Below are 14,640 nucleotides of genomic sequence, written 5' to 3' on the forward strand. Positions count from 1 at the left end.
TGCAAAAGTGCAAAAACGCATAAAAAATGCTAGTTGTGAACATAGCCCAAGGTGTGGAGGAGTATTTTTTGGGGGGTTTATTTATTTTACCTTATACACAAGTCTTTACCCTGGAAAGGAACTTCCTTAACATATTTCACAGGAAAGCAGTTTCAGTTTCTTTTTTGAACGTTTTATTGTGAGCCCTTAAAAGTGGCTTAATATCTTTGACCACGTTGTTGACAGCAGTGACCTGGGGGTCAGAAATGCTTCCTGGGGCGATCTCCATGCTGTCCCCATGTTATTTGAGCACTGTCACTATGGTTTTGGGCACTTGTTAGGCTTTTAAAAGACTGCCGGGGGTGCCGCTGCAAAAATGCTCTGGTCTCAAATAGACTAACATTGGGCTCGTTGCTTGGGTCGAGCACCCGAGTATCACGGCGAGCTCAGCCCGAGCTTCAAGCACCCGAGCATTTTAGTGCTCGCTCAACACTAGTCTGGACGCCTTTCTTGATAAATATAATATTACAGGTTATGGGCACTAGATTCTGTGATTTGACGTTGATCCACAGAGCTAGTCTGATTGCCATATGTGGAGTCGGGAAGGAATTTTTCTCCTAATATGGAGCAATTAATGTCTTCCCCGTGGGTTTTTTGTCTTTCTCTGGATCAACATGTTGGGCTATAGGTTGAACATAATGGACTTAAGTCTACTGTCAACCTTAAAAACTATAAAACTATGAAAAGTCTGTCATTGCACTATGCTATTAAATAGACTGTTGCTTACTACTAGTTACTATCTATTTCTATGCTGAGATCACTTTCACATTACTAGGCGGTGTTAGTACTAAAAATCTTGAAAATGATTGGATACAGTCCTAGGAGACCTTAAAGTGATACACCTGTGTTTTAAGGGCAATTTGAGGAATTGCAGTATTGCAATTAGTGGCAAATCGATTAGGTGCAAATACAATTTGTTTAAGTTTTGACAAATCTGGAGAATTAGAATTTCAAAAGATTCGATCACCTTTACTAGCCATCATTTTCCCTTTGGAATCATGAGATAGAAAATGAAGTAAGCTTGCTAAAACAGGATACAAACCTGATGATAATGCAACTGACCATCCCTATGTTTAAAAACACCATTCAGGAAATTACAGCCTATGTTATTACCCTGCCCATTGTCATATGTACGTGTTTTAATCAACTTTAGTAGCTAAGTTTTAATTGATTAATGACTAGGTAACCCGTGCCTATAGGCAATTTACATTTCTGTCTCATAGTTTTAAGAACACCTTTATCTCTTATCACCCTGACAGCAGTCCTTCCCCTTCTATCTCTTATCACACTGGCAGTTGCATCCCTGCCAGGTAACACTATTGGGAGGACTCAATAATATTTCTAACTGTAAACCAATTGCTTCTGTGTTTTAAATTTAGAATATCTTTTATTAAATTATTAATGTCCTCATATCACTTCATTGTTTTATACATATTTACAGATTTTCTTTACTAACTGACATAATTCTCTCACTGAAAGGTGACGCTCAGTGAGAAATGACTGATTAGAACAAAAGTAAATATTAACGTTATTAAAATATGGAGACTGAACTAGTTTGACCATTGCAGCCATATCACATACACTGTGTGCAGAATTATTATTCAAGCTGTATTTTATAGGATTATTTTTATTATTGATCAACAACTATGTTCTCAATCAACCGAAAAGACTCATAAATATCCAAGCTTAATATTTTTGGAAGTTGGAGTGGGGTTTTTTGTAGATTTGGCTATCTTAGGAGGATATCTGTTTGTGCAGGTAACTATTACTGTGCAGAATTATTAGGCAACTTAATAAAAACCAAATATAATCCCATCTCACTTGTTTATTTTCACCAGGTAAACCAATATCAGTGCACAAAATTTAGAAATAAACATTTCTGACATGCAAAAACAAAAACCCCAAAAATTAGTGATCAATATAGCCACCTTTCTTTATGATGACACTCAACAGCCTTCCATCCATAGATTATGTCTGTTGCTTGATCTGTTTTCGATCAACATTGCGTGCAGCAGTCACCACAGCCTCCCAGACACTGTTCTGAGAGGTGTACTGTTTTCCCTCCGTGTAGATCTCACATTTTATGATGGACCACAGGTTCTCTATGGGGTTCAGATCAGGTGAACAAGGGCGCCATGTCATTATTTTTTCTTCTTTTAGACCTTTACTGGCCAGCCACGCTGTGGAGTAGGTGGATGCATGTGATGGAGCATTGTCCTGCATGAAAATCATGTTTTTCTTGAATGATACCGACTTCTTCCTGTACCACTGCTTGAAGAAGTTGTCTTCCAGAAACTGGCAGTAGGTCTGGGAGTTGAGCTTCACTCCATCCTCAACCCGAAAAGGTCCCACAAGTTCATCTTTGATACCAGCCCATACCAGTACCCCACCTCCACCTTGCTGGCGTCTGAGTCGGAGTGGAGCTCTCTGCCCTTTATTGACCCAGCCTCTAGCCCATCCATCTGGCCCATCAAGAGTCACGCTCATTTCATCAGTCCATAAAACCTTTGAAAAATCAGTCTTAAGATATTTCTTGACCCATTCTTGACATTTTATCTTATGTTTCTTGTTCAAAGGTGTTCGTTTTTCAGCCTTCCTTACCTTGGCCATGTCCCTGAGTATCGCACACCTTGTGCTTTTTGATACTCCAGTAACGTTGCAAGTCTGAAATATGGCAAAACTCGTGGCGAATGGCATCTTGGCAGCTTCATGCTCGATTTTCCTCAATTCATGGGCAGTTATTTTGCGCCTTTTTTGGCCAACACGCTTCTTGCGACCCTGTTGGCTATTTGCCATGAAACGCTTGATTGTTCGGTGATCACGCTTCAAAAGTTTGGAAATTTCAAGACTGCTGCATCCCTCTGCAAGACATCTCACAATTTTGGACTTTTCAGAGCCCGTCAAATCTCTCTTCTGATCCATTTTGCTAAAGGAAAGGAATAATAATTAAGCACACCTTATATAGAGTGTTGATGTCATTAGTCAACACCCCTCCTTATTACAGAGATGCACATCACCAGATTTACTTAATTGGTAGTTGGCTCTCAAGAATATGCAGCTTGGAGTAGGACAACACGTATAAAAAGTATCAAAGTGATCAAAATACGCATTTGCCTAATAATTCTGCACGTGGTGTAGACAAAAGGCAGATTTGCAGAAATTCCCTGCACACAAAATCAGTCAAAGAAATTTTCAAACACAAAAAGATAAAGATTTCAATAAATTTGGTGGTTACCCAAAATATCTAAGATTCTGTTCTGATCTCCACTGTAAACTGTTACGCTACCGGGTGTGGGAACCACTGTACTGTGGTACAAGAAGGGACCAGAGGGGCATAACTAGGGGCCTCACCCAGACCAACCTTGGCTATATGGCGGCTTAGTCGACTCAGTGAACCAAGGAAGGACCAGGAAGGTAGACCGGGTGCTACTCTGGAACCGACCTCGTGTGAGAGCAGGCGACTCTCACAGGACTGATGGCTGGCGCCGACTGGCACGGCAGATAGGCAGGTTGACACGGTTGGCGGACAGGCAGACAGGCTCAGCTGGCAGGCACGGCTGGTAGGCAGGCGGGCATAGTTGGTACCCAGGCGGGCTCTGTTGATAGGTTGGTGGGCACAGCTGATAGACAGGCTGGCAGGCACAGCTGATAGGCTGGCGAGCACGGCAGATAGACAGGCTTGCAGGCAGCACTGTTACCTAAGGGCTGATGAGAGTGTTAAGCACTAACATACAACATTGCTCAGGCACCTCCATATTGGGGGAGGTGCCTTATATTGTAGATGCCCTCCAGCCATGGGCCGGGGACATCTTAGGATGGCGTGCATGGCCCCTTTAAGAGACAGGAAGCGTGCGTGCCCTAAGCACAGTGCCCGGGGATCTGCGTGCGGCACGCGCACCCCAGGCAGACTGAGCGTGGGAGCCGGAAGGAGGAGCGGCGCGCAGACGACCGGGACCGCGGCGGTAAGGGGGTCGACGTCTCTGCTGGGGGAGAGAGGCAGAAGGCAGAGACGCCAGTGCTACCCCTTTTATGCTCCCTCTTCTTCAAGCCCGTAAGAAATTTGTCCAGAAGAAGAAGAGTATGAATGTTCTCCCTGGGTTCCCAGGACCTCTCCTCAGGACAAAAGCCCTTCCAATCCACAAGAAAAAAGGTTTCTCCTCTTACTTTCTTGGTAGCCAGAATACTCTCTACCTCAAAAACGTCCTCGGCGGAGACTAGAGCTGGAGTGGTACCCGGATCGTCAGAGAAAGGATTGAGAACAACAGGAGAGACACGTGAAAGGAATTGAGGATCTGTAACGAGGCAGGGAGTTTCAGTTTGTACACCACAGAATTAATTTGCCTCAAAACCTCGAAAGTACCAATGAAGCGTGGACCCAACTTGTATGACGGTATTTTGAGACGGACATACTTGGATGAAAAAACAGATCTTATCCTCCGGAGGGAATAGAGGCGGATCCAGACATCTCTTGTCTGCATGTTTCTTCTTCCGCTCAGAAGACTGAGTGTCCTCCCAGATCTCAGAAAAGTTCCTAACTAGAGACTCTGCAGCAGGGTGGTCAACAGAAGCTGATAAGAAATCCAAAGCAACATTCAGAAGCTTGCACGTAGCCCTCCATAAACGTGAAGTATACTGGACCCCTTTATCTGAGACAATATGAAGAGGTAGGCAGTGGAGACGGAAGATGTGCAAAATGAATTTCTCTGCCAGCACTGGCGTGGAGGGGAGGAGCAGGCTAGAGAACGAAGTGAGCCATTTCAGAGAAGTGGTCAGCAACCACCCAAATGACAGTACAACCGGCTGACACAGGAAGGTCCGTGATGAAATCCATCGCAATATGCTGCAACGTAGCGGAAGGCACAGGTAGAGGAAGTAGTATACCAGTTAGAAGTTGCCTACGAGTCTTGTTTCGGGCACAGGAAGAGCAGGCGGAGACAAAATGCACAACATCCTTGCGCAGGGTCAGCCACCAATAATGTCGGGAAATGAGCAGAACCGTTTTCTTCTGTCTGTCATGGCCTGCCAGCTTAAACGAATGATCCCAGATTAGGACCCTCTTCCTATCCAAAGCCGCCACAAAATCTCACCAGGTGGAAGATGAGACAGATCAAACGGGGCAACAGTAATTATTCTGGAGGGCTCAATGATGTGTTGAGGCTCCTCCTGTTGATTGGTCGACAGAAATGATCTGGCGAGCACATCTGCCTTGATATTTTTATCCGCCAGCCGGAAGTGGAGAGTGAAATTGAAGCAGGCAAAGAACAGAGACCATTTGGCCAGATGAGGATTAAGACGATGAGTGGACTGTAAGAAGGCAAGATTCTTATTGTCAGTGTAGATGACCACCAGATGCAGGGCCCCCTCAAGTAAGAATCGCCATTCCTCCAGCGCCATTTTAATGGCAAGCAGTTCCCGATCTCCAATGGAATAATTGCGCTCTGCGGGAGAGAAGAGCTTGGAAAAGAAGCCACAGGTCATCATTCGTCTGGACGAGGATCTCTGGTTGAGAACTTCTCCGGCCCCTGAGGAAGAAGTATCTACCTCCAGGAAGAACTGCTTGTTACAGTCTGGATGATGCAGCACTGGAGAAGAGAAGGCTTGTTTCAAGGACACAAAGGCACTCTCCGCCTCGAGAGTCCATTCCTTGGGATTAACCCGTTTTGCGGGTCAAGGCAGAGATGGGAGCAGTCCGGGAAGAGAAATGAGGAATGAACAGGTGGTAATAATTTTCAAATCCTAGAAACTGCTGAATAGCCTTCAACCCCTCAGGTCAGGGCCACTTTAGAACGGCGGACACATTTTCGGGATCCAACTTAAGGCTGGTCTCCGAGATGATGTATCCCAGGAATGGAAGAGAAGTCTGCTCAAAAACGCATTTCTCGAATTTGGCATACAGACTATTCTTTCTGAGCCTCTGCAATACCTGACGAACGTCTCTCCGATGTGAGGGCAAGTCAGGAGAGAACACCAGGATATCGCCCAGGTACACCACCACACATGTATAGAGAAGATCTTGAAAGATGTCATTCACCAGCTCTTGAAAGTCCGAAGGACATCATGCGGTACTCGTAGTGGCCGTCCCGAGTGTTGAATGCCATCTTCCATTCGTCACCCTGGTGAATCTGGATCAGAACATAGAAGGAGATTTTCTCCAAGTGTAGCATTCCAAAAAACCACAGGCTCTGTGACGAACAAGATGTACTCGAAAGGGGCTTTCGATCCACTGAAGAAACTGCCAACAAATCCGGGAAATGCTGTATAGGGATCTGATACTGCTCCACAATGGCTTGTTGGATGAGATTCCCAGCAGTGCTGGAATCCAGATAAGCAGACTCGACAAAATGGATTTTGCCGCAGGATATCGCTACTGTCAGAGTCAGGGATTTAGAGGAAAGATTCTTGCCCAGGATGACCTCTCCAAGTGATTCTAGGCTCTGAAGTTTCCCAGTCTCTCTGGACAGGAGCGGATTACATGATCCGAACTACCACAATAAAAGCATCTTCCCTCAGTGCATAGATTCTTGGGTAGATGCCAAGGCAGTGGCTTTTAGCGAGACTGGTTTTTGAAAGGTTGGTGCAAGGTGTAAAGGTCTTCTCTCATGGACCACCTCCTTAGAACGCTCCTGGAACCTGATGTCAATCAGCAAGGTCAAAGACACTAGGTCATCCAGAGAGGTGGGTATGTCACGACCAGCCAGTTCGTCCTTGATCCGCCCAGAAAGGCCTTCCCAAAAGGTAGCCACCAGAGCCTCATTATTCCAGGCGATTTCAGACTAGAGGGTGCAGAAACGTACAGAGTACTGGCCCACTTTGAAGTTCCCATAGTGCAGATGGAGGAGAGAGGAGGCTGTTGAGGACATGTGGCCGGGCTCATCGAAAACCCTCTGGAAGGCCGCAAGGAAAGCCTGGAGATCAGACACCAGAGGGTCCCCCCTTTCCCACAGGGGATTGAGCCACGCCAATGCCTCTCCTATGAGATGAGACATGATGAAGGCCATTTTAGCTCGGTCAGAAGCAAACTGATGAGCCAGAAGCTCGAAGTGCAGCGTGCACTGATTTACGAAGCCCCGACAGAGAGGGATCACCGCCAAATCATGGAGGAGCATACAGTTGGGGTCCAAAGCTGGATACAACAACGCCACTGTGTTGAGGTGCCGCGGTTACCGCTTAGGTAGAGGCAAACACAGCCGGGGTTGACAGTGCATCCAGGTGGGAGTGTACAGTCCGTAGAAAGGACAGGATTGTATCCTGTTGAGATCTCTGGTTGGAGACCTCTTTGTAAAGGTCCGAGACCAAGGGAGTCTGGGAGCCACCGGATTCCATGGCCTGAGCACACTGTCACGCTGCCGGGTGGTGGAACCACTGTGCCGTGGTACAAGGAGGGACCAGAGGGGCATAACTAGTGGCCTCACCCTGACCGACCTTGGCTATATGGCAGCTTAGTCAACTCCGTGAACCAAGGAAGGACCGGGAAGGTGGACCAGGTGCTTCTCCAGGACCGACCTTGTGTGAGAGCAGGCGACTCCCATGGGACTGATGGCTGGCGCTAACTGGCACGGCAGATAGGCAGGTTGGCACAGTTGGCAGACAGGTAGGCAGATGGGCTTGGCGCGTGGCGCACACACCCCGGGCAGAATCAGCGTGGGAGTCGGAAGGAGGAGCGGCGTGCACAGGACTAGGACATGTAGAAATACGCATGTGCAACAATAATAGCGCCTGCCGGGAGCAGTATTCAAAAACATGGGTGGTGCCATCAGTGACTGAATCCGGCGCCAACCCCTGACTGAGTAGCAGAATCACACCCCTATGACTGAAAACGAGCAGGTGGGATCTAAGTGCATAAAAGGTTATAAAATCATTATAATAGCACCAATTTTATTGAAAAAAGCTTGTTAGTGATGCACATTGCATCACTAACAAACAAGTGGGGGCAGTGTAGATAGTAGCTAGGACATGACAGGTGCAATATAAACACGCAGTGAGTGAACACAATCTTCTCTGTTCTTCAGACTGGAGGGATTTTTATTGTTATATTTTACAGCTTGTTGCCTAGGTAATCAGTCACCTCTGCAGTCTATCAGAGGTGGCTGGTTTTCTAGGCCAAGAGTGGGTGCTTGAAGATGTTTGCAAATTCTGCCCTGAAGCTAACCAAATTGCTAGATCACAACTCAGTGCCCTTGTGCTCTTTTGATGCTACAGAGGTAAAGCTGCCTCTGCTTCCAGTATGGTTGTAACCACAGTTCAGACCAATGGCACAACCATGCCACTGGTCTGAACTGTCAATCTTTAGGAGATCATGGACCCCAGGCAAGCAATAAGCTGGGAGGCAGAAGAGCAGTGCTCTCCTTAAGAAAAAAGGTTAGACAATGCCTTCAAGGTACTTTTATTATCCACAAAATGCAGTTTTTACTCATACTGATACACTTTCCATTTTAGATAACTCGTTCCTTTAATCCATGATCACCTCTACTAATGATAAAAATAAAGACATTAAAAATAGGTAATGCCCATCCCGAGCATCTGCAAGTGATTATTAATAACTAACAAGATTTGCCGGCTATAAGTATACTGAAGACATAAGCAGATGGCAAATGTGGGAAGAAAAGTTTAAGATCAATGATAATATTATACACCAAGTACAGTTATTTATCTATTTGTAGAAAGAAGAATATGTAAATGAGCTATTTCTGCTAAATTCAGCTTAATTACTCAGTAGTGATTAGAGGAAATGCCCTCAAATGGCTGTCAGAATTGATGTGTGGCTTGACAAATATCCCTAATTCTATTGTAAGGCTTGCTGGACATTGGCTCATTGAGAGTTCACTTGTTGCAAACCACAGGTGCAATGTGTAAACCTATTTTGAAAGGGTACCCAACTCCAATAGACCACTATTTTTTTTTAACTTCTGGGAGAGAGCTAATTTGCATGTTTTTCTCCCATGAAGCATTGCCAATAAGACTTCATGCACAACAGGTCTACTTAAAAGGGTTAGCAGTTTATTTTTACACTTTATGGGGGTACATCATTTTTTGTGGCGCGTACTAATTCATAAATATTGTACTGCACTTGTTAGACCTGCCTCACTCACAAACTGTATAGCTCTCCTGTCCATAAAAATGACTGCTCATGGAGCTGTAGGTGACCATATCCATCCATCAACCTCTTCCAATTGAAAAACACTACACATAAGAAAGTTGTCTTCAATTGGAGACAACTGATAGATCGGTCTGATCACACGCTCCCCCATCAGCAGCCATTTTATGGACTGGAGAGATGTGCAGTCTATGAGTAAGGTGGCACTAACCAAGTGCAGGAGGAGAACCTGTCCTACTTGAATATTAGTAAATGCCACAAAATCATGTCCCCAAAAACTCATATATATTTTCAGTTAATTTCCGCTGCAGAAGTGCATTAAAAATGTATGTAATCCACACATTACTGTATTAATAATGTTTTGTCAAAGCCAAATACCAGGAAGTATCACAAACAAAGCAGCTTTATTTAAAACATAACATATCAAAAAGAGACAAAAAACTGCAGCATCAAAAATAAAATAAAAACGTATGTAAAAAAACGCATTCAAGAACGCAATAAAAATGGATGTAAAAAAAACGCAATCGAGAATGGAATGAAAAAACCCAAGTAACATAATGGCGCTGACAGGAGCAGAAATTCTACAGAAAATGTTCAAAATCAAAAATTCACTAAAGACTCACCATGGGAACGAAACCTAACATGTCATTAGCTCCATTTCTATGTGAAACTAAATATCAAATACAGCAGTGATATCACGACCAGTTATACAATCTTACAAGCTAGAATATACTATATTTCACAACAACATAACTACAACAGTGCAACAAATAGGAAAGGTGCAAACAGATAATTGTAACATAGAGAAAATTCACGCTTTTGAATTTTATTCTGCTCAAATGAATGGTGGCAATATAGAAAAAATAAGAAATTTCATCAAACCGCAGTCTGGAGTTACAGGATTCTCCTTAGCACAAAGCAGTCACCAGACAGAGCAATGGAAGAGTAGACCTGGGAGTAAATGCATGTCTCCTCTGAAGATTCCTCATTGCCGTCAATAATAGCCATATACAGTTAGGTCCATATATATTTGGACAGAGACAACATTTTTCTAATTTTGGTTCTAGACATTACCACAATGAATTTTAAACAAAACAATTCAGATGCAGTTGAAGTTCAGACTTTCAGCTTTCATTTGAGAGTATCCACATTAAAATTGGATGAAGGGTTTAGGAGTTTCAGCTCCTTAACATGAGCCACCCTGTTTTTAAAGGGACCAAAAGTAATTGGACAATTGACTCTAAAGCTATTTCATGGACAGGTGTGGGCAATCCCTTCGTTATGTCATTCTCAATTAAGCATATAAAAGGCCTGGAGTTGATTTGAGGTGTGGTGCTTGCATTTGGAAGATTTTGCTGTGAAGTAAACATGCGGTCAAAGGAGCTCTCCATGCAGGTGAAACAAGCCATCCTTAAGCTGCAAAAACAGAAAAAAGCATCCGAGAAATTGCTACAATATTAGGAGTGGCAAAATCTACAGTTTGGTGCAGATTCCATGAAAACTTCCCCCTATTTTATAATCTTTCTATGCATATTATGAATAAAACATACAATTCTCTTGATGGGTGAAGTTCACAGCTTTAATGAGATCTATATATTTATAAAAAAGGCACTTGAACACCAAATACACAGGACAAGGAGTGTAATGGTACCGTAAGACTCCAAGTGAGTAAGCCAGCCTCCTGTATCAATCATGTCCGAATTATTTTGATCACCGCTGTGACTTGTCTAAAACAAAGAAAACACAAACATAATAAACACAATGAATAGCACGAGGAATCAAAAGCAGAAGGTTTCACTACCTGGACCAACAGGAGAGGAAGAAAGCTTGTATTTCTGAGCTAAAAAAAAGGTACTGAAAAATGTTAGGGGCTAAAGCCTTTTTGATTGGGCTACTTTGGTGAAATCAATCACAAAATAAGAAAAGGGGGAAAAAGAGGGATGGAGAAGACTATTGTCATAACTCTGTTGTGGGATATCCCGGGGCCAGAGGCTCCTTCCCGGTCACAAATGCTAGGGGCGCTCTGGCTATATCTGTTCTTCAGATTACTTCTAATGGTGAAGACGCCAGGGCCACGTACCTTGCTGGGCTCCTGAATCCGGCCCCCATTCTGTTCCCCCCCCACCCAGGGAAGAGGGGAGTAAAAGTATATGGCAATACACCAACCAGACTAACAAGGTAATATGTAATTTACATTTCCAGCAAAGTGTAATAGCAGGCCCTGTGCTTTCTTACGCAACCCAACCTGCGGAGCAATTTTGAAATCTGCAATATGTCAATCTCTGCTGCATCAAATATGCTTTTTTTGGATTCTCACTATAGACTTCAATGAGGTTTGGAAAATCTACAGACAAAAACATACATATGTGTAATACTGCATTTCTGAAACAAAATAAAGTCACATGCAATTTGCACATGACTTCATAAAGAAAATGTTAACAATGCCAAATAAAAAGAAGTTTCCAAAACAAAGCTGTTTAATTTAAAACATGACACATCAAAAGGAGACAAAAGCCACAGCTGAAAAAAATGCTATAAAAATACATTATAAAGAAAACATGCACTCAAAATGCAAAAAAAAGCACAAGTATCTTGAGATGATTGCATTTATCCGTAGAGGTTGAACTTTGAGGTGAATTTCCTGAAATTCGCAGTTTAGCACAATTTCAAATATTTTGAGATTCGATTCACGATTCTCGAATTAAAAAAAGCTTCCCCGATACCATTTCCCACAACTCCTGAAGTATCAGAGAGAAGGCTGACGTCACAGGCCTCCCCATAATGCCTTGCAGCTAAGGCATCTTGCAGATTATCACAGTGGGCAGTGGTGGTCAGTACCTGGGTCATCACAGATCAGCAGTTCCCAGTGGAGCACAATTTATATGGCAGACATTTTCCATCTCCAGAATCACTTGGAAAAGTTTCTATCTCCTACATTGTGTAAGTCTTATGGTCAGTGGTGTCCTCTATCTCTCCTGTAGAGTGTAAGCTCTTACAATCAGCAGGGTTCTCTCGCTTTCTCTCTTTTATAGTGGGTAAGTTCCTAGGGTCAGTCGGGTCTTCTTTCTCTCCTCTCATCCACGTGTATTTTCCAAGCCATTACAAGCTTTCCAGTATTGAAATTCACACAAGTTTATTCACAGCTAATCAAAGTCAACAAATTCAAATTTCAAATGATTCACTCATCTCTGCAAGTAAACTAATTTAGGTAATTGGTGTAGAAATGCAGAAAATCTGCAGCATCAAAAGTGCACCAAATACTCATAGAGGGAACTTAGCTTAAAAGCTCAGGAATCAGACACCAGGATAAAAGGTTAAAGGGGTTGTCTGGTCCAAATCATTAAGTCTGCAGTCACTCTGTGTGACTGCAGACTTATGAATTCTCCCATCATGCATAATGTGCCGGTTTTAGACCCATGAACGGAGGGTATGTATGAGTTGTACATACCCCCGGCCAGTGGGTGAGGCCTCGCTTCATACACTTGTATAGAGTCGAAGCCGCGCCCTGTCTAGTGACAAGCAGGGTCGGACTGGGGTGTCTGGGGCCCACAGGGGAAATAGACTCTAGGGGCCCACGTACAGCAATATACAAATATCTGTTATATCCCTGTTATAGTGGTGCATTGACTGGCAGCTCCTACACATCTACCGTGCACATACTATAACTGCGATGTACAATTACGGTAGTTTGCATTAAAGGGGTTCTTTAGTTAAAACAAGTTATCACCGATCCATGGGCTCCACAGGATAGGTGATCACTTATTGATCGTTTGAGTACGAACTTTGGAAAACACACTGATCGGAAGAATGGGGAAGTTTTATCCCTGACAGGACACTTATCCCCATTTTAAAATGCAGCAACAGGTGGGACGTCTGCCTGCAGCTCTATTCATTCTCTTGGGGAATTCCAAAAAAGAGCAGCGCTCGCAGCCACTGAGGGAATGAATGGATCAGTGGTCGAGTAGCACATGAACTCCAGTCTAATGGGGAGAAAAGCTCCACATTCTGCCGATTGTGTGCCTGCAGTCAGACCCCCACCAATCAATAAGTTATATCACTTATCCTGTGGAGAGATGATTACTTGTTTTCTCAAGAGACCTTTGTAAGTGCATCTCTGCCGCTTTGGCCCAAGTACTTAATCTCTAAGGCCACGGCCCCACTATCAGTATTCGATCAGTATTTTTTCTCAGGAGTGGGACCCAAAGCCAGGTGAGGAACAATCAGAGAAAAGGTATAATAGAAACAAGTGCATCAATTCTGCATTTATCACCCACTCCTGGTTTTGGCTGCCACTCCTGAGCAAAAATACTGACCGAATACTGATAGTGGGGCTGTGTACTAATGGAAAAAATCTTTTCCTAGCTAATATCAGCGAGAACAAATGACCCCCATACAGAACACAATCCACTATGCCAACACCAATGCATGACCAGATCACATATTACCACCACAAAGTGACCGAATAATACCACATACAAGGAACAAATACCGCCACACCATGACAAGATTACATATTACCACCACGGTGACCAAATAATACCACATACAAGCAACAAATACTGCCACACCATGACCGGACCACATATTACTACCACAAAGTAACCAAATACTACAATACTGATTATAAATACAAACCACAATACTAACAACACTGTTATTAGCACCAGCGACATTATACACAGGAGCTCTGTATATAGTGTCAGTGTACAGGTAACACAGTGATCATAAGTGACATTATAAACAGGAGCTCTGTATATAGTGTCAGTGTACAGGTAATACAATGATTACCAGGAACATTATAAACAGGAGCTCTGTATATAGTGTACAGGTAATACAGTGATCACCGGTAACACTATAGACAGGAGCTCTGTATATACAGCGGTGGCCAAAAGTATTGGCACCCCTGCAATTCTGTCAGATAATACTCAGTTTCTTCCTGAAAATGATTGCAATCACAAATTCTTTGGTCTCATTATCTTCATTTAATTTGTCTTCAATGAAAAAACACAAAAAGAATTGTCCTAAAGCCAAATTGGATATAATTCCACACCAAACCTAAAAAAGGGGGTGGACAAAAGTATTGGCACTGTTTGAAAAATCATGTGATGCTTCTCTAATTCGTGTAATTAACAGCACCTGTAACTTACCTGTGGCACCCAACAGGTGTTGGCAATAACTAAATCACACTTTCAGCCAGTTAAAATGGATTAAAGTTGACTCAACCTCTGTCCTGTGTCCTTGTGTGTACCACATTGAGCATGGAGAAAAGAAAGAAGACCCAAGAACTGTCTGAGGACTTGAGAAACCAAATTGTGAGGAAGCATGAGCAATCTCAAGGCTACAAGTCCATCTCCAAAGACCTGAATGTTCCTGTGTCTTCCATGTGCAGTGTCATCAAGAAGTTTAAAGCCCATGGCACTGTGGCTAACCTCCCTAGATGTGGACGGAAAAGAAAAATTGACGAGAGATTTCAACGCAAGATTGTGCGGATGGTGGATAAAGAACCT

The sequence above is a fragment of the Phyllobates terribilis genome, unplaced genomic scaffold (assembly GCF_046119375.1).
Source record: "Phyllobates terribilis strain yellow unplaced genomic scaffold, ASM4611937v1 Scaffold_1__5_contigs__length_1240528914, whole genome shotgun sequence".
Taxonomy (NCBI): domain Eukaryota; kingdom Metazoa; phylum Chordata; class Amphibia; order Anura; family Dendrobatidae; genus Phyllobates; species Phyllobates terribilis.